The sequence below is a fragment of the Enhydra lutris genome, unplaced genomic scaffold (genome assembly GCF_002288905.1).
Source record: "Enhydra lutris kenyoni isolate GAN:26980312 unplaced genomic scaffold, ASM228890v2 scaffoldscaffold33, whole genome shotgun sequence".
Lineage (NCBI taxonomy): Eukaryota > Metazoa > Chordata > Mammalia > Carnivora > Mustelidae > Enhydra > Enhydra lutris.
Window position 1 is genome coordinate 9,492,958 of NW_019154117.1, and position 24,891 is coordinate 9,517,848.

The 24,891-nt window shown below is 41.9% G+C and overlaps 1 protein-coding gene across 2 annotated transcripts in view; it reads right to left on the minus strand.

Annotated features, from left to right (window-relative positions):
- The window catches only part of LOC111153567 (dedicator of cytokinesis 8), a 178,860-nt gene extending 154,484 nt beyond the window's left edge, over window positions 1–24,376 (minus strand). The window contains exons 1-2 of one of the 2 annotated variants that reach the window (XM_022512673.1): window positions 24,280–24,376; window positions 3,664–3,766 (exon numbers count right to left, since the gene is read on the minus strand). The gene's annotated coding sequence lies outside the window, so the exon portion shown is untranslated. Of the gene's footprint in view, window positions 1–2,373; window positions 2,423–3,663; window positions 3,767–24,279 lie in introns of those variants that run through there. The other variant, XM_022512674.1, reaches the window with a different exon arrangement.
- Window positions 24,377–24,891: the final 515 nt, after the last annotated feature.

Sequence of the window (24,891 nt, forward strand, 5' to 3'; positions counted from 1 at the left end):
GGGGAGCACTCATCCAACATCATAAATAAAAAAAGCTGAAGCCTTCACAGAGGTTAACTTGTTCCCAGTTAGATACCTAATCAGCGGCAGTAATGCTTCTCATCCAGATCCATCTCATGAGTTTTTGTAGAAAAAAACCTCATGGTTATTTTTAATGATTTATGTCTAAAAGAAAAGTAAATTTTATGATACAACTTTATGATGCAATGCAACTTTTTGCAACACAAAAATTCTATTCACATACACAAATTCATAGAAGGCAGGAATATTCACGCAAAACGGGGTCCACCTGGGCTTGTGGCCAAGTTCGGACCACTTGCAAAACAACAAACTAATCATTGTTTTTTTTTTTTTTTTAAAGATCTTATTTGTTTGAGAAAGAGAGAGTGCCTATGGGTGAGTCCGGGGAGGGGCAGAGGCAGGGAATCTTCAAGCAGACTCTCCACTGAGCTCAGAGTCCAAGTGGGGCTCAATCTCATGACCCTGAGACCATAACCTGAGCAGAAACCAAGAGTCAGATGCTTCAGTGATTGAGCCACCCAGGCGCCACCCCCTCTCCCCCTGATCGGGTTTTAAATAACTTGGCACCATTAAATACTTCTAAAAATTAAACAGCCATTGGTTGTTGAAATGGATAGTTATATAAAGGTAAGTGGGGCGCCCAGGTGGCTCAGTGGGTTAAGCCTCTGCCTTCGGCTTAGGTCATGATCTCAGGGTCCTGGGATCGAAGCCTGCATCGGGCTCTCTGCTTGGCGGGAGCCTACTCCCCCCACCCTCTGCCTGCCTCTCTGCCTACTTGTGATCTCTCTTTGTCAAATAGATAAATAAAATCTTTAAAAATAAATAAATAAATAAATAAAGGTAAGGGAAACAAAGGTCAAAATGCACTTGGTCTTATTTTCCAATTGTCTAAAGTCGTACAATGAACAGCCAATAGCTTTGCATTTAAGAAAATTGTTTTTTAAAGCTAGTTCAGTCTCAGAGTCTTTAGATGATAAGCTCCTTCTCTGCCTTGCCAGGAATGAAGCTTGCTGAAATGTCCCATTAGCTTTCTACGAACTGGATTTTTTTTTTTTTTTTTTTTTTAAGGTAAAGGGAAATCACCATTAGGTTGATGATTTCTGTTGGAGGAGCCTTCATTCGGGAAGATGACTCAGGGAAAAGAAAGGCCACTTCATGGTGATATGACAGCGTGACAGCAGGTAAATGTTAAGGTGATTTCCTCAACAGGTTGTGCATTTTTTTTTTTAAAAAGGGAATTAAAATAAGTCCCCTTAGCTCCCTCATGCCTCTCCTCTTCCTCGTGCGATTAACAAGAAGGGTCCGGGGCAGCACCCAGTGCTGAAATTGGAGTTGTGATCTGGGCAGAGATATCCAGGAGCTAACCTGGAATGCTAAGAGCCATATATTTTATGAGACTGACGCACTGCCTACTGCGCTAAGGAGGCACCTGAAAGAGCCATATATTTTAAATATATGGCTATTTTAAAGGCTATTTATTTGCAAATAGAACCAGGAATAAATTAGGACAGGCAGGAACAGCATGAGTGTTGTGTAGTTAAACGTTGCTGCTACTTTTTGCGACTTCTTTGATAGCCTCTGTTAGAAAATGGGTAGTTAAGCCGCATGGTAATTGACGACCTAGCTAACAAAGAAATTCACCAAAACTCACTTTCGTCAAAACCTACGGGTAAAGAGGCAAAATTACCAAAAGAACACCTGTAGACATTCAGCAAGTTTTTTTTTTCTTTGTCTTTAAATAAAAATCTTAAGACAGCAGCATTAACGTCAAAGCTGGTGTGCAGAGAAGGGGTTAACGCTTGTGAGCTCAACTTCCTTAAAGCCTCTTTATGATGATGTCCACACTGTTTCTCAAGACAGCCACTGCAGAGAGCCACAGTCTTAATTAACCAACAAGCGAGGCACCAAACCCTCCCTCCTTACCTTGTTTGAACTATAAACATGTATCTGGTCACTTTTTAACTGAATTCTGCACAGTTTGGAATACAATGTGAGGCAGAAATTTAAAAAAAAAATTGGGGAGGGTTTTCAATGAAATATAGATTAGCATCAAATTAAATAAAAAACCCCCATAGCTAATATTTTAGTCTAAAGGTTATCTAATCCATCTGAAAGCACAGACATCATGCCTTGAATGTGCTTTTATTATAATCTGCAATTTTGAAACAGGAAAAGTACAAACAAAAAGGACAGTTAGCAAGCCACCGAAGTCATAAATAGATTTTTTTGAAGAAATTTCATTACCTCTTGCAGTAAAAGGTGCTATCCACTTTTTGCTACTCTCATTTCATCCATGATACAACACACAAATTATCCTACTGAAATCACCACACATCACTGCAGCAAACATACCTTTAAAAGACACAGAGTTACACGCCGTGTCTTGTAATTGTTACAGGAGGCAAGATGGCAGCTACCGGAAACAAGTGGAAGGTTACAAAACTTCGAAGAGCAGAAGTGGTTTTGAAGTAATAAGTGAGAAATGAAAAAAAAAAAAAAAACCTAACCTCCTCAAGATAACCACTAGAAGCAAGAAGGTGCCGCCGTGCTGCGTGTGAGGAAGTGAGCACAGCGAGGGCTGTAGCCTCACACAAAGGAAGTGAATACTCAACTTCTGGTTTTACAAATCATCTCATTTAAGTGAGGTTTAGCCCATCTGACATATGTCTGGCATTCAGCCCTCAAATAATGTAATACATAATACACACTCGACAGTAGGTGTTAATGAAAAAATATAAGCAACCTTCAAATTAAAAGGGGGAGTGTGTTTCAAAAATGAAAGTCTGGACAGGCCTGGGTGGCTCAGTTGGTTAAGCATCTGCCTGCAGCTCAGGTCATGATCCCCGGGTCCTGGGTTTGAGTCCCACATCCGGTTCCTTGCTCAGCAGGGAGTCTGCTTCTCCCTCTGCCTGCTGCTCCCCATGCTTCTTCTATCTCTCTCTCTCTCTCTCTGACAAATAAACAAATAAAAATCTTAAAAAAATTAAGGTCTGTTTTGTGATTCCAATTATATCAAGTTCCAGATAAGGCAAAATCGTGACAGGAGTGGATCAGTGATTGCCTTGGGCTGGCGGCTGGAAGAAGAGACCCACTGGAAAGGGGCATGAGGGGTATCTTGGGGTAAAGAGACTGTTCTATAATCTTGATTGAGTAAGGGTTAAATGACTAGAAACTGGCCCAATTCATTAAACCGTATACCTAAAATGAGTGAATTTATTGTTGTGTAAATTATATGTCCAAGAAAACCATTTTTAAAAATTAAGGTTCCTAACTTGGCTTTCCAGATTTCGGGATTTATTTTCCTAATACAAGCCTGTTTACAAATGATAGTTGGGTTCCAGGCCACTCCGCCCTTCCCCAAAATATGAATCATAATTTGGGGGAAATCAAGCAGCCTGTTTGCCCACTAAAACCCGAGACTTCAGAAGCACGGCCCCTGGAGGTCCACACCGTACTCTCCGCTCCCGCAGATGGAAGGAGAGAGGGAAACCGTGTGATGTCAAGAAGCAGGCATGGAGGTAGGAACTGGCAGTTGGAGGTGTAAGGCGGCAGCAGAAGAGCAAAGGAGAAGCAGGAAGCAAAAGACACACTGCGCCTTTCTGCACGTGACCATTCTCTAAGCAAACCCATATTCATACTTACTAGTTGAAGAGAGGGGAAGCCAGAGGTACTGATGCTCTGTCGATGGTAGTGGCCAAGGTTCGGAGGGAGAGTGAACTGCTTCCTTATTTCCGCGGAAGAATACCTTGGGTAAAATACAAACATCCAAATGAAGAAGCTATTTTCACAGATATCACAATTACAGATACGATCTTTGGTATCGTGTTATAAAACCCAGGCGTTGGCCGGGCAATTGGCGGAACTAACATGTCCTCAGCGGCCTATGAGTGGACAGCGTAGCTCTTGTCTGACCATATACAGCCTCGAAAAGTTCACAAAGGCCAGGACACCCACAGCCGACCATGGCTGCTGCCCAATACTGAAAGGATGGGAGCATGAAGGAGGGGAAGAGTTTGAGCCCAGAGGAAAGATCCAGAGTGCTTGGATCTTTCTTCCCAAGCCATTCAGAGCCCTTGTCTCTGCATGAGGACATCTGGTGTCAGACTAGAGTCCTTTAAACCCCATGCTGCCATTCTGATCTGGCCATTCTCATTTTAAGCAGTTGAACCCTTCTGGTTGGCTGCCTGCTATGACAGAACATTCTAGATATCTATGATATGAACAATCCCACCTTCCTCCAGGTACCCTAAGTGCTACATAGGAGTCCAAGGACTGCACTCTTTCCAAACTGCTCCTAGCAGAGTGATCCTTTGAGTCATTCATAGCCCAACACTGTTGTCCCCAGCCAACATCCTTGGTAGCTGGAAACCAGGTACACGAAAGTTGTTCCCCATTGTCTGCTCACACCTACTGGCCCGAGCTGTGGACCAGGGAAACCCCAGCTTGCAAACAGATTGTCTTTGAGGCACTCATGTGTTAGTCGTTTGTTCGGAGCTCAGAATACATTTTCTCACGTCACCTTTCTCATCCGATCTCATTTGTTGGTGGGTGGATTCCTGGGCTAGTTCTCTGAAGTGTATTTAAACCCCAGTGAGACAACTACATAACAGAAGGAGAGACGAACAGATGTTTCCTGAGGATCGGGTGAGATCGTGTGTTTGAAACATGCTGTTTATTGAGCCAAGGGCCATATAAATTTTTTAAATGATGACTTTAAAATATAATATTTGAATATTATAAATAAAGCTTATTATGTTTTCTCCATTACACTGTGTGCTAAGGCATAATTGGTAATTACCCTGCACGATAAGGTTTCTGACTTGGTCTGCTTGGCCCTCCGACGTGGCAACGTGTTACTTCCAGAAAGGCAGAAACCCTGTTCTGGTCCCATGTGGGGCATTCATTCCCCCAATCCGAGAGCACCTCAATGTCCTTCCAGGATCCACACTCTCATCTTATACTTTGTCTAGGCATAACTACAAAACAGAGGGGTGGGCACGTAACCCAACACAGGACAATGATCTCTCCTTCCCAGGATTCCAGATGATGAGTGGGGACGAGGATAGAAGAAAATGGCCGGAGCAGCTTCATGGCAGAGGGGACCCCACAGAATGAAGCAATGAAGTGAGACCCCCTCCCACAGGAAGTGAAAGCAGTTCATTCTCATTGTATTCCTGAATTTCCTGAGATCTTGTCCTTATTTAATTTTTTTAAGTGTAAGAACACACGAGGATAAGAAGTATTCTATGATCTGCTGGGGAAACGCAAACCAAAACCACAGGAGCTGCCACTTCATAATCACTAGGATGGCTATTTCAGAAAAAAAAGGTGATGGCAGGTGTTGGTGAGAGTACAGAGAAATCAGAGCATCGCGAGTTATTGGTGGGAATATAAAATCATGCGAGTGCTTTAGAAAGTCGTCTGGTAGGTCCTCAAAAAGTTAAACATAGTGTTCCCATATAGACCCCAGCAACTGCACTCCTAGGAGTACACCCAAGAGAAATGAGAGCATAATTTCCTACAAAAATTTAGCCATGAATGCTCACAGCAGCATTATTCATAATAGAAAAGTGGAAACAACCCAAACGTCTATCACCTGTTGCTTGGATAAACAACATGCTGTCTATCATGCAAAGGAATATTATTCAGCAACAAAAAGGAAAGAAGCATTACCATATAGGACAACATGTATGTACCTTGAAAACATCACGTCAAGTGAAAGAAGCTAAAACCAAAGACCACGTATTTCATTATTCCTTATATGAAATTTCCAGAACAAGAAAGTCTACAGAGACAGAAAGAGATGAGTGGTTGCATAGGGCTGGGGCTTTGGAGACAAATGGGGAGTGACTGCTAATGGGAACGAGATTTGGAGTGATGAAAATGTTTTAAAATTGATTGTGGTGGGCTGCCTGGGTAGCTCAGTCAGTTAAGGGTCTGCCTTCAGCCCGGGTCATGATCTTGGGGTCCTTAGATGGAGCCCTGCACCAGGCTCCCTGCTCAGCAGGGAGTCTGCTTGTCCCTCTCCTTCTCCCCCCCCCCACCAACTTTGTGCTCTCTCTCACTCACTCTCAAATAAATAAATAGACTTTTAATTTTTTAAAAAAATAAATAAATGAAATTGATTGTGGTGACAGAAACATAATTTTGTGAATATGTTAAGAATTAGCAAATTGTGCATGAAAAATGGGTAAACTAAGTGGTATGTGAATTATTTCCCAATAAAGCTGATAAAAATACAGATATAGATATGGATGTGTGTAAGTGTCCTAAAGACACAAGAGGGAAGGCAAAAATTACCAAATTGAATGAAAGAGCCAAGAATGGAGGAAAACCTTCAGAATTTGATTCCAAGTACTCAATAGGCTGATTTTCATTACAAGCTGAACCATCACCAATTTTTAAAAACCAACAGATTAGACCCCTGGCCATATCAAAAGGCCCATCGTGCATGAACAACCCTGTATCTTGCAATTGGCACTACAAAGGAACCCAAATCACCATGGTGTTCAGTTATGTGCTTACTTGGGGAGATGACCGTACACACAGAAGGACGAGACAACCAAGCAAAGGCCCTTTGCCGTGACCTGGGGGCCTTCGACAGACAGGACTTACTGCTCCTGAGACTGCCCCCAGGGCCTCCCCATAGGACCTCTCAAATAACATGATTTCGTCTCCTGGTCCTTCAGAAGCTCTTCCCGCCGTAGACCAGACTACCAGACCAGGGTCTACTTGAAATGGGAATTTCTTTCTTTTTTTTTTTTTTTTTTAAGATTTTTTAATTTATTTGACAGACAGAGAGCACCAGTAGGCAGAGAGGCAGGCAGAAAGAGAAGGAAGCAGGCTCCTCGCTGAGCAGAGAGCCCGATGCGGGACTCAATCCCAGGACCCCAGGATCAGGACCTGAGCTGAAGGCAGTGGCTTAACCCACTGAGCCACCCAGGCACCCCTGAAATGGGAACTTCTAAAAAGGATCAGGAGAGGTGTGGTGTTACAGAGAGTCAAAGAAAGGAAGCAGGGACACATTCTTGCTTCCATTTTGAAGCAAAATCTATCACTCTATGCCAAAACCCCAGGATTTAATTCAGCACGAAATCAGAATGTTCCCACTCTTCAATCCTTAAAGAGGGTCCGCGGGCGTTTCCATTGCGATTCTCCACATCGGGTTCCCAACTCGGAGCCATACAACCGATCCTCTTCCCTGACACTCGAGCCTGACCCCATTTCCCATCCCTACAGGATCAATTCTACAGAAGGCAATTAAACCCGTCCCTTCAAAACTGTCAAACATGGAGAGGAATTGTTGGTCCTTAAAATGAAAATAGTGAATTGTCCCACACGGAAAAGAACGTCCATCGTTTAAAGAACATCAAAACTAAATCTCTCTGGAGAGGCCCTGTGCACATACTAAACCAACAAAAATAAACCAGAATGACAAAAATCACGTGCTGGTCAAACCGTGGGAAAATCGGCACGTCCCACACCTCGGTGGAACCCCCCAGGGTTGTATATAGGTTCAGTGCCTCTGGAAAGCAACACTGTGATACACAACGAGAACCCTAAAACTGCCGTTACCTTTCAATGTAATCACTTCACTTTGGAGAGTATACACCGTGGGATTCAAACAAACATATAATTTGAGCAGAAATGAATATCAGAATTCCACATGGCGGCAAATAACTGAAAATAACCGAAACACCTAACACAAGGGAGAGCACGAAGTAAATAACAGCAAATAGGTGAAATGTTGATTTTTACCACCTCAAATAAAAATGCGAATTAGGGGGCGCCTGGGTGGCTCAGTGGGTTAAAGCCTCTGCCTTCGGCTCAGGTCATGATCCCAGGGTCCTGGGATCGAGCCCCGCATCGGGCTCTCTGTTCAGCAGGAAGCCTGCTTCCTCCTCTCTCTGCCTGCCTCTCTGCCTACTTGTGATCTCTGTATGTCCAATAAATAAATAAAATCTTCTAAAAACTGCGAATTAGGTTCACCCACGGAAAGGCGCATACCAAGTAAGTTACAAGTGAAAAGCAGAATGAGGAACCGAATAGAAATGACTAACGGTGTATGTGTAAATACAACAAAAGGATTAAAAATCCCTTCGGTAATTATCTAAAGGTAGCTTAATAACCACCTCATTTAGCTCTCTGTGATGTAGAGCTGCTTAAGTTCGGCATTTTAAAAAAAGGTGTGTACATACAAAGTGGCAGGCAGGCACAGGTGCAGTCTTGGGAATTTTTAAAATTTTATAAATTTCAAAATTTTTAAAAATTTTGTTAATTTCCAAGATATGGAACTTCATTCTCAGAAGAGCACCTAGCCTCCCAGCATCAGAATCAACCCTCCTCATCTCTACATTGACCCTAGTGAAGGGGAAAGCCTGCCCACACAGCTAAGAGAATTCAGCCCAGGCAAGAAGTCATCCAGACTTGTGTCCACGCAGGTAGTCCTGGTATGTGGGTTTTATTTCTTCCGTACTTGAGTTTCAGCCCAAATTCAACAAGTCTCAGATAACTTTCCTGATGCCAGATTTATATGTATCATGATGATATTTCCTTGATGAGCTAAGACACTCTTCTTCTAATAACTCAAAATGCTTTAAAATATTATTTTCTTGATTTATACAAATTAAACTGGGAGGGAGATTTGGAACTTGTTTTAAATGTTGGTACCCATACTCAGGAGTCAAAATGGTAGAGGGGGATGTGTAGCAAAGCTCTGTGTTTATTCAGATGGATGGATAATTGTGATACACACAGTTGGCACTAAGGGCCAGTGGAACTGATGATGGAGCAGAGCTTGCCAAGTGCAGTCTATGGACCATAGGCTTCAAATTATCAGCTGCTTAATAAAATGCAGATTCCTAGACCCTATCCCCGTCCAGAAACAGCATCTCTTATGGCATGGCCTGGAAAACTGCATGGTTAGCCAGCAACTTCAGGTGATTTTTTGTCAGTAAAGATTCCCTAATAGTGCAAGACTATGAAAGTATTAGTTCATTCATTCATTCATAAAACATCGAGAGCACAAAAGTACCAGGCTCTTTGCCAAGTGCTAGGGATTAAAGTCCAAGATGATCCTGTAGCTGCTCCTGGAGGCTCAGCCCAGTGGGTGGGAGGGAGGAGGACAGACGGATAACTGAATAAATAATTATAATACAACATGATGAGTATCACGATAAAAAAATATGACCGTGCCCTGTGAGCAAAGAGCAGGGAGTTATTCATTCAGCCCAGGAACGCTTAGGAAGCTTCTGGAAAAAGAGGACTGTCGAGCCCAGGTGCCCAGTGGCTTAGTAGGTTGATTTCGGTTCAGATCATGATTTCAGGGTTGTGAGATTGAGTCCATGGGAGATCAAGAGCCCCAAGACTCACTCTCTCCCTCTCCCTCTGACCCCCTAACAAAAAGAGGACTTTCGAGGCATACTTGGGGTGGCGGGGGGAGTAGGACCAGACCTGATGGAAAAAAGCAGTTTGTTTGTTTGTTTGTTTGCTTTTACCATTTCACGACATCTAAGTATTAGGTTTCCATACTCCTACTTCAAGTATTTTAACTATCAGTCTGTCCTGTTTGTTTACAATAAATGTAGCCATTTGCCAGCTGTTGGAGTTCAAGTGGATTCCTTAACCAGGCTGAGTCTTAGTTTCATTACATGTGGAATGAAGGGGCTGGGCTATCAGATCTCCTGGGCACCTTTCCAGCTGGAACTGGCAAAGAGGATCCAGAATCTCCAAGTGGAACACTTAGCACCATGATCTACACCAGCAGCTGTGCTAGGAAACTACATCGTCCCGGATGGCTTCTCGCTGGCTTTCATCCCTAAAAGAAAATTCTTTCACTACATGCTGGACGGCCAGCAGCCACAATGGTTGGAAGAATTTTAAAACTGATTCAAGAAAAAAACCAAGTAAGTATTCAAAGGGGCTTAGGGTTTTCCCAAATGCAATATGTTTTAAACAATAGTGAAAGGGATGAAATGGAGAAAAGCAAAATTGTAATTTGCTCTTAGTAACTAACAACTGACTTCGTAACTAGCAAAACACTCAACAAATACAAGGGTAAAGTAGGGAGCTAGTAATAAATGCTAATTATAGACACTTGTGGGTGGCACACACATGTATGTGACCACAGGCACATGGTATCATTAAACCCTGCAAAATAACCATTGTTCAGGACCAGCAACGGTTTGCACCAAGTAAGCAAAGAAAGAATGTTATTTCCCAAACTTCCTGAATTATAAGGTTAGGGCAGTATAGCGTAACAACCACAATAAAGATGTTTAAATGTATGTAGAAAAAGTAGCTCTGAATGATGTAAATAAGCCAGCTTGGATCACAGAGCACGGCATGGGTCAAGTCTGAAAACACACAGCGGGGCTTACAAGTGAGCAGTTCCTGGAGCTGACCACATCGAAATGATGGAAGGTGGGGTGCCTGGGTAGATCAGTTAGTTGGTTTGGTGTCTGACTCTCGATTTCAGCTCAGGTCATAATCTGAGGATCGTGGGATCCAGCCCTGCATTGGGATCCACACTCCACTTGGCTTGGGGTCTGCTTGTCCTTCTCCCTCTGCTCCTCGCCACGTCCCCAAGATAAAAAAATAAAATCTTTTTTTTAAAAAAATGATCTAAGGGGCTGCTTGGGTGGCTCAGTCATTGGGCATCTGCCTTTAGCTCAGGTCATGATCCCAGGGTGCTTCCTGCTCTGCAGGAAGCCTGCTTCTCCCTCCCCCACTCCCCCTGCTTGTATTCCCTCTCTTGCTTTCTCTCTCTGTCAAACAAATAAATAAAATCTTTTTTAAAAAAATGATCTAAGGCTTTTTCTGAAAGGCATCCTCAGATACTCTTAGTAAAGCCCACCTTTATATCTAAAAAAAAAAATTTTTTTAAAGTAATCTCTATACCCAACATGGGACTGGAACTCACGACCCCAAGATCAAGAGTTGCATGCTCTGCCACTCAGGTGGCCCTAAAGTGCACCTTTAAATTGAAAAGGCTACAAAATGAATAGCTGATGCAAATTATATATATTCTATGTCTATTATATATATTGTCATATACATACATAACTCCATCCTTACATATACACACACGTTTTGAGCACTGGAGTCTGGAACAAATTCCTCAGAAGTTCGTTAGCCTGGGGCTTCGTAATAGATATTTCAGGTTTCAGATTGGCTCATACTTTCCGTCTCTTCTCATAAACAGACATGCCCTCAGTGTACAACTTCTATAAAGATGATTCAACAGGTGGAAACATGACTACAAAGAGAAGTTTGCACTTATTAACAAGCTGTGGGACTTATATGTTTCTTCCTCACGGGGAGTCCCAAATTCCTTTCACTTGGAAAATTCCTCTGAATAGGAAGAATGTTTATTCGATGACTGAAGCGTTTGAGCGTTCCCGCAGAGAGCCTAGAGAAGAGTGAGCCAACGTCTTCGGGGTCTCCCTAAGGCATTACTGTCTCCCAGCCTGTATATATTATCAGAAAAACATGACATAAGATAGTTTCTCTCCTGACATAGTCATGTCCTACTGGTGAGGCAGAATAACCACCTAAAAGTACACCTATAGCGCGCCTGGGTGGCTTAGTTGGTTAAGCTACTGCCTTCAGCTCAGGTCATGATCCTGGAGTCCCGGATGAGTCCAGCATCAGGCTCCCTGCTTCTCCCTCTGCCTGCCCCTCCTCTCCCTCGTGTGCTTTCTCTCTCTCTCATTCTCTCTCTCAAATAAATAAAATCTTTTAAAAATAAATAAATACATAAAAGTACACCTATAAGTACTAATTTTTTTAAAGATTTATTTATTTATTTGAGAGAGAGAGAGAGAGGGAATGGGGGAGGGGCAGAGGAGAAGCCAATCTCCCCCCCACCACCCCACTGAGCAGGGTCTCGACCCCAGGACCCTGAGATCATGACCTGAGCCGAAGGCAGACGCTTAACTGACTGAGCCACCCAGGTGCCCCATATTTGTACTTGTTTAAAGCGGGGGAAAAAAAAGATGCCTCCAAAACAGTGTCCTGACACATAAAGAAACAGATCTAACATATGTAAATTAAAGTCCCAAAAAAGGAGGAGAGACAAAACAGGAGCAGAAGTGAGATTTAAAGAAATATTGTTGACAGAGGCACCAAAGACCCAGATTCATACCGTACCACAAACTCCCGTCAGAATCAATACAGGGAAAATCAAACCTAGTCACCTCATAGTAAAACTGACAAAAATCAAGGTGAAATTTTAAATGTTCTTGAAAAAATCTGGGGAAAAGACACATCGCCTTCAAAGCGTAGGACTAATAGTCCTAATAGTAGGACTGATCACTGGCTTCTCACGGGAAAAAGTGAAACCCCAAAACGAATGCAATGCCATCTGTAGAATTTTCTACTTGGTGAAAATATCCTTCATTAAGAAGGATAAATAACGACTTCACCAGATGAACAAAAACTGAGAGAATTTATTACCAGGATAGCTGGACTAAAAGAAAGAGTAAAGAGCTCTTTAGACAGAAGGAAAGCAGAAAAGTGTTTCAGATGGAGGCACAAAAGTGTTGACAGCAATCAAGTGCATCAAAAAGATAAATGTGTGAGTAAATCCAAGCAGCAATGACAGTACAAAGTAATGACCATAATGTAGATTCAAAATATACACTATTTGTATGGCTGGCTCAGTTGCAACTCTTGATCTCAGGGTTGTAAGTTCAAACCCTGTGTTGGGTGCAGAGATCACTTTATTTTTTTAAGATTTTATTTATGTATTTGACAGAGAGAGAGGGATAGAGAGAGAGAGAGAGAGACCAAGCATGTGCACAAGCAGGAGGAACAGGAGAGGGAGAAGCAAGCATGTGCACAAGCAGGAGGAACAGGAGAGGGAGAAGCAGACTCCCCTCCCCAGAGGCTTAACTGACTGAGCCAACCAGACGTCCCTAGAGATCACTTTAATAAATTAAAAATCTTGGGGTGCCTGGGTGGCTCAGGGGGTTAAAGCCTCTGCCTTCGGCTCAGGTCATGATCCCAGGGTCCTGGGATTGAGCCCCACATTGGGCTCTCTGCTCAGCAGGGAGCCTGCTTCCCTTCCTCTCTCTGCCTGCTTCTCTGTCTACTTGTAATCTCTGTCTGTCAAATAAATAAATAAAATCTTTTTAAAAAATTAAAAATCTTAAGAAATTTAAAAACTAAGACCCAAGATATACATAGTACCAAAATCCATATCAGTGATAACACAAAAGGTGGGAAGGGTACATGGAGTTCATATCTTCTAAAGTTCCTATATTATCTGCGAAATTATAGAATTATAGAATTCTAATAAGTATGTATTCTAATCTCTCTGGGAACAAAAGACAAGTTGAAAAATAGGGGAAAAACACAGTAGAAATATACATTTAAACTCAAATAAAAACATGAACATAAGACCTGAAACTATAAAACTTTCAGAAGAAAATATAGGCAGTAAGCTCCTTGAAATAGGTCTTGGCAATGATTTTTTAAATCTAACACCAAAAGCAAAGGAACAAAAGCAAAACCAAACAAAGAGGACTACATTAAAGTAAGAACTTTCTGCACAGCAAAGGAAACCATCAAGAAAATGAAAAGGCAATCCACTGAGTAGAAGAAAATATTTGCAAATCATGTAACTGGTAAGAGGCCAATATCAAAAATATATTAAAAAATTCATACAACTCAATAGCAAAAAGCCAATCTGATTTAAAAATGGGCAGAAGACCTGAAATGACATTTCTCCAAAGAAGATATACAGAAAATAGACATTTTTCCAAAGAAGATGTCCTTTCCAAAGGAGGCACATGAAAAAAAAGTTCAGAATCATTAATCATCAGGGAAATACAAATCAGAAGCACAAGAAGCTACCACCTCACACCCGTCTGAATGGCTAGCATCAAAAGGCAAGAAATAATAAGGGTTGGTGAGGATGTGGGAAGAGGGAACCCCCAGGAACTATAGGTTGGAATGTAGATTAGTGTAGCCACTTGGAAAACAGTATGGAGCTTCCTCAAAAAAAGTAAAAATAGAATTACTATATGATCCAGCAATTCCGCTTCTGGGTATTTATCCAAAGAATACAAAAACACTAACATGAAAAGATACAGACACCCTCGTGTTCTCTGCAGGATTCTTTATAAAAGCCAAGACATGGAGATAACCTAAGTGTCCATCAATGGATGAATGGATAATAAATTGTATATACATACACAATGGAGTATTATTCAGCCATAAAAAAAGAATAAAATCTTGGGGCGCCTGGGTAGCTCAGTCAGATGGGCATCTGACTCTTGATTTTGGCCCAGGTTGTGGTCTCAGGGTCGTGGACTGAGCCCCGCATGGGGCTCTGTGCTCAGCACAGAGTCTGCTTGGGATTTTCTCTCTTTCTCTCCCTCTGCCTGCCCCCCACCAAATAAATAAAAAAAATATTAAAAAAAAGAAAAAGAAAGAGTGACATCTTCCCTCTTACAACGACATGTACAGACCTCGAGGACATTATGATAAGTGAAATAAATCTGACAGGGAAAGACAAATACTACATGATATCTCTTACATATGAAATCTACAACAAAACCAGAAACAAGCTCATAGATACAGACAACAGATTAGTGTTGCCAAAAGGCACGGGAGAAATGAATGAAGGGGTTTCAAAAGGTGAAAAAAAAGGGCTAGGCAATCTGCCAAAATATAAACCTTTCTGTTGAAAAGGGGCATCTGCTTTAGAATTTTATCTAGGATTCATCTTGCTCATTTCTGAAAACCAAGAAAGAAATTGAAAACTATAATGATGTATAACTCACTGAGACTTTTACATATAATGATCTCATTCCTCAGAATGACCCAGGGAAATCGGTAGAATAGTTTAGCATCATGTTTGAGATATAAGTTATCTCAGTCTTCGGAAGGAAAGAGTGTAGGGAAAAAAACAAATTCAAACATGTCAGTGATTATATTAACTGTAGTTAGAGTAAATTCACCAATTACAAGACAAAGATCATCAGATTACATAAAAAACTTTATGCTACTTTCAAGAGACATATATACTTTTCTTTTTTAACAGATTTATGGAAGCATAACCGACATGCAATATACTGCATATATTTAGAGTGGATAATTTATAAGTTTGACAAAAACTACGCCCATGAAACCGTCACTGCAATCACAAAACTTCCTCCTGCCACTTCTTAATCTCCCTCCTTCCCCCAACCCATTGCTCCCCTGGTAACCACTCATTTGTCTTCTATCATTATGGATAAGTTTGTATTCTTTAGAATTTTACATAAATAGAATCATACAATAGATCTCCTTTTTTCTGGCTTCTTTTGCAAGCCTAACTATTTTGAGATCTGTCTATGTTGTAGCATCTCTCAATAGTTCATTTCCTTTCATTATAAACTATTTCCACTGCGTGCATATATGACCATTTGTTTATCCATTCACCTGTTAATGGACATTTGAATTTTCTCCAGTTTTTAGCTATTACAAATAAAGCTGTTATTAACATTCATGGGCAAGTCTTTTTAGGGACATCTTTTATTTGTCTTGGGTAAATGCCTAGATAAACTCCTTACAAAGTGGTGGAAAAAAGGCAGGCAAAAATAGCCCAAAGAAATCTGGTGTAGCTACAATAATATGGCAAAAAGGACTTTAAAGCAACAAGTGTGACAAAAGGTAAAGAGGACATTTTGAATGATCAAAAGTCAGTTCAGCAGAAAGATGTAGCAATCTTAAATGTGTATGTGCCAAGTAATAAAGGCTCAAAACATATAAAGCAAGAACTGCAGAAGAGGAGAAACATCAAATATATAATTTTAGTGAAAGAATTTTGCATACTTCTTTTGGTAAGTGATAGAACATGTAAAGCAAAAAATCAGAGATATGTAAGATTTGAAGATGATAAACAAACTTGATCTATTTCACTTATACAGAAAATCTACACTTAATGACAGAGTACACATTCTTCCTCTGCCATTTTCAGAAGTAACCATATACTGGACCAAAAAGCAAGTCTCAACAAATTTCAAAGTTCAGAAATCACATAGAACAGGTAGTCACACACCACAGTAGAATTAAACTCAGAGTAAAAAAAAAACATACTAGCTTTCTAAATATTTGCTAATTTTTGCAGATGGAATAATATTAAACCTCTCCTTTGTGTTTATACACATAGGCTGATTAAATGAATTTTTAAAAACTAGTTATAAACCAAAAAGGAAAAAAAGAAAAATTATATGTAATATCTAGATATAGTTGTAAACTATTCTATTTTTATTTTGAGTACGTAATATTTTTTGTACTTTTAAATATAAAAAAGAACATTATAAAATGTCTCCCTCTCACTTTTGTCTTCCAGTTATGCAAGTTCCTTCCCCATAGACAATCTACATAATAGTGTCTTGTGGATATTACTGTACGTATGCAGTCTAGATGCAAATACATATATACATATTCTTTCCCCAATACTGTACACAAATGGGAACATAATAGTTGTTCCTTTTTTTAATGAAGGAGTATTACATTGTATGAATTTACCACAATCCATTTATCCATTCACTGATGAGCATTTTGCTCTTTTCACCTAATAGATAAGCTCCTTTTTTTTTTTATGGCTGTATACATATTCTACTATATAGATGCACATTTTCTTAATTAATCTCCTTTACATATTTTTGCTTTTTCCAATTTTTTATCGAGGTATAACTGACATAAAATTATATTAGTTTCAGGTATAAAACATAATGATATTTGTAAATATTGCAAAGTGATCACCAGAATAAGCCTACTTAACACCTGTCACCATACAGTTACAAATCTTTTTGTGATGAGAACTTTTAAGATCTATTCTCTCAGCAACTTTCAAATATGTATCATAGAATTTTTTTTTTTTAAAGATTTTATTTATTTATTTGACAGGCAGAGATCACAAGTAGGCAGAGAGGCAGGCAGAGAGAGAGAGAGAGAGAGAGGTGGAAGCAGACTCCCTGCTGAGCAGAGAGCCCGACGCGGGGCTCGATCCCAGGACCCTGGGACCATGACCTGAGCCGAAGGCAGAGGCTTTAACCCACTGAGCCACCCAGGCGCCCCATATCATAGTATTTTTTTAAGATTGTATTTATTTATTTGTCAGAGAGAGAGAGATCACACACAAGCAGGCAGAGTGGCAGGCAGAGGCAGAGAGAGAAGCAGGCTCCCCACTGAGCAAGGAGCCTGACGTGGATCTCGATCTCAGGACCCTGAGATCACGACCTGAGCCAAAGGCAGTGGCTTAACTGACTGAGCCACCCAGGCATCCCTGTAACATAGTATCATTAACTATACTCACCATGTTATACATTACATCCCTGGGACTTATCTGTTTTATAACTGGAAGTCTGCACGTGTTGGCCCCCTTCACCCATCTTGCCCATCCCCACCTAGGACCTCTGGCAACCACCAGTCTGTTCTCTCCATCTACAAGCTCAGTTTTTTGGTTCTGTTTTAGATTCTACATATAAGTGAGATTATACAGTATTTGTCCTTCTCAGATTTATTTCACTTAGTATAATGCCCTCAAGGTCTATCCTTGTTATCGCAAATGGCAAAACTTTTTAAGTTTTTTTGAGGAATTTCCATACTCTTTTCCAGAGTGGCTGCACCAGTTCACATTCCCATGTTGTCTCCAACTTTTTGCCAGCACAAATAACGTTCAGTAAATTGCACATTTGCTAATTCACACATTTATAAATATAGCTGTGGAATAAGGTTTTAGAAGTGGAATTCCTTGGCCAAAGGATCTGCGTACTTATTCTTCATAGTATTTTATCAATTAACACTCTAGCAGTATAAGAGAATGAACAACATGTTTGCATCAAATTTAAGGAGTTCATGAACCAGCTGGCTATTCTGCTTATTGTACCTATAACTGTCCTGTAGCATCAAGATCTGTTTATCTGATAAACAAAACTAAGGTCTTCAATGACGAGCTCTTTTTTTCCCTTTACGGGCAGGAAGTCGCTATCTAAAAATTAATCCCTTCCTTTACAGGGCAACTATAAAACTCAGGACAGTGTGGTTACCTTCTGTCAGCCTGAAGATTTGGTTTAGACATTCTGGGTTTGTGGTCCCAAGAGGACTCCCAGCGGGAGTCAAGTTGGCAAAAGGATAAGCAGGTCTGGGGCAGAAATGATAGGTCCAGGTTGCAGATGTAGATTTGGCTAAGCCTGAGTTTACAGCTGTTTGTCCAATAGAGGTAAGAGATCTTCCTCTCTCCACCCATGGTTTCTCACCTGTCTCCCTAGCAGCCCACCATCAACAAGGCTGTAAGTGATGCCTGCAATGGTGCAGAGTCTGTGGTCTTGGAGGAAAGTCACGCAGCCTTGCTAGAGAGCAAATGAACCAAACTCTCCAAGCCCAATGGTCATTGGTATGTTTTGGCTTGGACTGCTCCTTGATGAGTCTAATTTCTGAGGAAAACCCAAGGAATAAGAGCTCTCAGTAAGCTGGTCAAAGAAGAACCTCTTCCAAGCAGAGTCTGAACCACAGAAGAATTTGTGGAATGAAATCTTACCAGACTCATGAAATAAAAATAGGCATGTTTCTAGATGTTGATAATGTTCCCAATTATTAGGCTTGTGGAACGTTGGCATGGCTTCTTAGTGAGAACAGAAAATTATGCCAATACGGATCGAGTGCTTGCTCTAGGCCTGGTTCTGCGCTGACCACGGGATGTGGACCTTTCCACCGAATTTCCTCAGCAACACTGTGAATGGAGTTTGTCTTCCCCCATTGGACAAGTACAAAACTCAGGGCAGGAAATGTCTGGAGTCAGGATTTGAAACCAACACTACCCGACTCCAGAGACTGGGCTCTTAGACACTATGATTATATAAGCTTTTTTAAAAAAATATTTTTAAATCTAAATACACAATTTAAAATTACAGAGAAGGAAAACCACTAGCAGGAAATGCTGTTCACAGGTATGTTAGAGAGACAAGAATAATCTTTTCTTCTATTCTCTTCTGTTTTTCCATATAGTTTGTGCTGTGGCTGCACTAATTTTGTGACAGAAACTGTGTACACACACACACACACACACACACACACACACACACACATTTTTAAGCTACAATGTCGTCAGCTTTCTAAATAGCATAAATTCTTCTGCTGAGACATAGGAATGGGCCTGAACATCTTAAGAGTCTCTTGAGGGCTCTTTTATTATTTTATTCCTTCGTCTCCTGGAATTCCCAAATAAAACTGTGTTCTCAGCGGACTTGGAGCCCTTATGTCCCCCTCCTGATCCACCTGAATTCCATTAAACTCAACAAACACTGTTGGGTGCCATTAATTCAAAGCACCTTGTTTCTCCATTCTGACTTGCGATTTATCCAGATCATTGGTCCTGGGCTTGGCCAGATCCTTGGCCGCTGAGAGATCACATGCTCTTTTTCCATCCAAGAACGTAGAATAAGGCTATTTGTTTTCGGATACCTGGCCAAGGCAGTGAACTGGCAGCTTGTCTGTGTCTTAGTGAAGTGCCTTGAGTAAGACCCTCAGAGACTTGTGGCCTCTACCCCCCAAGGTGACTACAGCTGTGAAGTACAAAAATGCCTTTTACTCTGAGGTAAAACGGGACGATTTTAACCCCCTCCTTTCTTGTTGGTTTCCCCTTCCTTAAATTGTGGAATTTACTGGGATGACTGAGAAAGATGTTGTTTGCTCTCGAACCCAGCCTCAGCTTGAGGGGGACAAATGTACTAAGCAGAGGCCAGTAAGATCGGCTGTATCTTCCTATTCTTTCTATATTGCAACTGTTCTCAAAGTGTGGTCCCCAGACCAGCGACATCAGCATTCCCCGGTAATTTGTTAGAAAAGCAAATGCTTGGGCCCCACCCCAGACCTACTGAGTCCTAAACTCAGGGGTGGGGGCGCAACCTTCTGTGTTTTAACAAGGCCTCCAAGTGAGTCTGAGATACTCTCAAGCCTGAGAACCGCTTCTCTGATGTGAGCCAAGAACCTGTAGCTCCACCTGCCATCCTGCCCTTGCCTTCTACTCACCCACCCACAGACTTTGGACTCCGCCATCTGACCACCTCCCTTAGCCTAATGAACCCTGCCTACCCAGTTAATCTGAAAATCAAGATCCTAACAGACATTCATTGACCAACGTTTATATTTCCTCCTCAGATTTAGCCAAAATATGCCATTTTATACAAATAAATGCACCCCAAAATAACCAAATCCCCAAATCCAAACTATCTTCATTCTTCCCTCAAAATTTATTTAATCATACCTATTTTTAAAGATTTTATTTATTTATTTATTTATTTGAGAGAGAGAGAGAGAGAGAGAGAGCGAGCGAGTGGGTATACAGGGGGAGGGGCAGAAGGAGGAGAGAGAGACTCTTCAAGCAGACTCTGCGCTGAGTGTGGAGCTCAATGTGAGGCTTGATCCCAGGACCCTGAGATTGTGACCTGAGTGAAACCAAGAGTAAGATGCTTACCTGACTAAGCAAGTCACCCAGGTGCCCCTCAACATTTATTATAGATTGGGGGATGCGAACCATGCTTCTTACACTAGAGAAACCGCATTGTTCCTAAGTCAGGAAGCTACTAATGGCTAACTATTGCTCACTTGAGGAAAGAGCTCTTTAGGGGTGCCCGGGTAGCTCAGTCGTTAAGCATCTGCCTTTGGCTCAGGCCATGATCCCAGGGTCCTGGGATTGAGCCCAACATCGGGCTCCCTGCTCAGCGGGGAGTTGGCTTCTCCCTCTCCCACTCCCCCTGCTTGTGTTCCCTCTCTCGCTGTCTGTCTGTCTCTCTCTCTCTCTGTGTGTGTGTCAAATAAATAAATAAATAAAATGTTTTTCCAAAAAAAAAAAAAAAAAGAAAAAGAAAACAAAAAGAGCTCTTTAGTGGGGGAGGAGGAAGACCGGTCCATAAGGGCCAATGTTCTGGAGAGCAGATCAGGAAAGTTGTAGAATGAAGAGAATTTCTTAGGAAGACTAGGAAGGAAAGGGGAGACAAAAACCCCGACGTCTGACCTTGGTTTCTTCTTTCAACAATTATTAAGCAGCCATCTTGTCAAGGTTCCACAGTGAGAACAGCAGACAAAGGTCCCCTGCCCTTAAGAGAAGCATATATGCAAATGGGCCCTGATGCCCAGGCTTCTGTATTTTGTAAGAAGCTTCCTTATTCTGAACCAAGTATTACACTAGCCAGTGAGCTTTTAGCTCAGGGTCCTGCTGTTTCATGACTGCAGGCATCTGAGGCAAGAGAACCTTTTGGTGCCTTCACTGGAGGCAGGAGATGGCCAAAACGAGGGAGAATTGTTCAAAAAAGAAAATGGGACCAGACCCCACCTCAACTAACATATTCAGCTAAGAGCAAAGGAAACCTCCCCGAGGCTTCTGAAATGTACATCCTTATAAGTTCTGAGTATTATACACATTCTGTAAAGCCACACTCGTCCTCACACAGCTCTCCCATGGGATAAGTAATATCCCCATTTTCCAGAAAAGGGAAGGGAAGCAGAGAAGACCTGAGGGCCTGAAGCCAGTTCTGAGGCCTACATAGCCTCTGACCTAAGGAGTCCCGTGTTCTCTCCCAGGGGTCTCCCTGGGCTGGATGGGCACATTCCCACCCGCTCAGCTGGAACACTCGTCCTCTGCCAACATTTGTCAGGAGGCCACCATGTCCTTTATCTTTTCCGTAAATAGTCCTTCCCGCTGGTCTCAGAAAGAGCCTTGTTCTTGTTTTCCATCCACTACAGGCCATAAAAATCCTGATGCTGATGATATCCTTGATATCATCTCTACCCAGTTATAAAAATAAGTTCCTTTGCTCCTCCCTTACGAAAGGGTTCGTCATGTGGGGCACCTGGGTGGCCCAGACAGTTAAGAGTCTGCCTTCAGCTCAGGTCGTGATCCCAGAGTCCTGGGATCGAGCCCCACATCGGGCTCTTGGCTCATCAGGGAGTCTGCTTCTCCCTTTCCCTCTGCTCCCCACTTTTGTGCTCTCTCTCTCTTTCTCTCACTCTCTCTCAAATAAACAAATAAAATCTTATTTAAAAAAGAATATATCTTACTGTTGATTTTGTGGTTCCTATTAAACTAAACTCCTATGCAGTTAACGTAATATTAAACACACAAGAAAATAGCTTTACGTCTCACCATCCACAAGGGAATAACATAAAGCTTTAACTTTCTCCAGTTCCTGAATACTCCATGTTTTACAAAAATTTGCATTTGAACACAATTCAAAATGTTGGCCGCACCCCCTTTTCTCATGCTTCAGTGTGGAGTTATGATCCCTGAGGGTGTTCAAATCCCTTTGCACCACGTGCCTTTGCACTGACCCCACTGAGGTGACATTAATACACAGTAATTAACATGAATGAGATTTTAGAAACGAAAAACCTAAAACAGATTTCTGAACTGAAGCTATCGCACATCGGGGGGTGCAAAGCCGACACACACAACTCTTTCCATCACATCGATTTCGGTCAAGCCCAAGGTCTTCTCCACAAGACGGCGGGGAACGTGTCTCCAGCTTTGCTAGTATCTTATTTTGGCATAAATTTAGAACCTTGCGAAGGCCCACCTTCTCCGCCCAGAGCCTCACTGCCTGGGAAGTGAGCAAGACAAGGGCACAGCACTCGGAGGGGAAGGGACAAGTCAGAAAACACTCCGTGAGGTTGAACCACTGCCTAAACTAACAAGCAAAGATGAGATGAGAACTCGGTTCTCTTAAGGCCCAAGAAAGTCCATGGCGGTCTTTGCTCCTGTAGAAAGTTGCATTAAGTACAATCATTAAGTAAGCAGAAATCCGTGCATTATGATTTAAAGGTGTTGGGAATCCCTGACCTATGCTTGTAATTCCCAACCCTCTAAAGCATAAAGGAAGTGTTTCACTGGGCTGAATGGTCAGTCACTTGAGAGAATAACCCCGAAACGAAATTGGCCGTGGTGTCAGGTCACTGTTCATGTCACCCTGCTTCCGCTAACTGCGTACAGGAACTCTGAGGAAATGAAGCCCAGACCATCCCACTGGGGCCTAGGGGGCTGAGGAAGATCATGATTTCCAAAGTGCAATGATGAGAATGCAGGTCCAGTCCTTCGCCAGGAGAGACAGAGAGTAAAGAAGGTAATACCAGGTTTTCACGGCTAGTCCCAGACAAATACACCTTTGAATCAAACCCTTGTCCCAAGGACAGAACAAAGCACTTAGCGCCTTTGAATGCCCTGGGATGAACTTGGCCCCCTTCCGAGTTTTCCTTAGACCAGGAAATAACACGTCAGTTTAAATGCATGTGGGTTTTGCATAAAAGTTAACAATAAAGCCTGTCCTCATTTAACAAGGAAATCTATATGAGAATTTCTTTTAATAACCAAATCTAGTAAGAAATTATCTTCAATGTCTTCATGCTAACTTACACAGTAATCATTTTCCAACAAGGGATAAGCTCAGTTCAAATCCGTCTTCATCACCTACTAATTGTACGATCTTAGGCAAATCAGTTAGTTGATCTTGTCAAGCATGGTGGGGTGGGCACAGGTGCGGAAACACACAGGAGGCTGTAGACAGAAGGAGTAAAGGAGTAGAAGCTACAAGTGAGAGGAAGCCATGAAATGGAAAGACGTCAGCAGGGCGAGCAGATGAGGAAGGCAGAGCAGGTAGAGAAAAGAAGAAAAGGAGACCCTGAGTCCCAAATCCGTCAGGGTTTAATAACTGCCCTTTGCAGATTATAGGAACTTAGCCCATATTTGGCCCCATAGCTGGGTGCCTTGCACAGTGAGCAACCTGCATGGCCTTACATGGAGGCCTCGGGCCCATGTCTACTTTTGGCAGGGATTGGCACTAATCTTGGCAAACCTGAGATCCCAGACCTGTGTGCAGATGTGAAGGACTGTTGAGCTCCAGACAGAGCTGCAGAATATGCCTAGTGCTACTGGAAATTTGGATTTTCATGTGAAACCTGTAGTTTGTAAATGCTGGCAGGAGAGAGAGAGAGAGAGAGTGAGAGAGAGAGAAAAAAAAGAATTGCCCTTAGATTTGCAGACTCAGTGTGCTGGGTAAGTAGTCTCCTGTTCTCCTTACCTTGTGGTGTATCCTTTAAATAATCCACTATGAACAGAGGTAATCTGACAGTGTCTGTAACCCTTACAACCTAGAAAAGCCCGCTGCTGTAACCAATATTACTCACCCTTAGTACATGCTTACTGTCTGACAGGGACTGTATTAATTGGCCCATTTAATCCTCACAACAACCCCAAGAAGTAGGTATTATTACCTCTGCTTTTCAAATCCAGAACGGTTATGTAACTTGCACCAGAAAGTTGCTATAGGAGTTAAACTTCTGGCATTTTTCCTTTCCAGCAGCTTAGCAGTGGCAAACTTAACGCATGAAAGCTTTCCGAAGAAGGATATTAAACTTTATCCTGACTACTGAAAGGAACAGGCTTTGGCTTGTTTTTGAGACTTTGAACTCAGCTCCAACTGAGTCCTTCCATGAATCCTTCCAGGGGTAAGCAGCCTTGGAATATATTCCAAACGTCATTCAAATACCCATACGAGCAACGGGCAAACTATTTAAGAGCAATTAGGAAAGGGAGAGTTTCCACCAAATACCATTTTCTTCTTGTATGTACAGTTTTGTCCCTTTACATTTCACCAAGGAACAAATCCCAAGCACAATAAAAGTGGAGCTCTTCAAAGTCCAAAATCTGTTCATGCACCAAATATTTGTCCGGGATGGGGATGGGGAAGGCAGAAAAGGCACCCAGAACAGAAATTTTTATTTCAGTTTTGATACCAGCATCATATCCTGTCTTGGCCAGCACCCTCCTTTCCATGACTCCTTGCCTCTTCCTAGAAACCGGCTCAATTCAGTCCCATCTGAAAA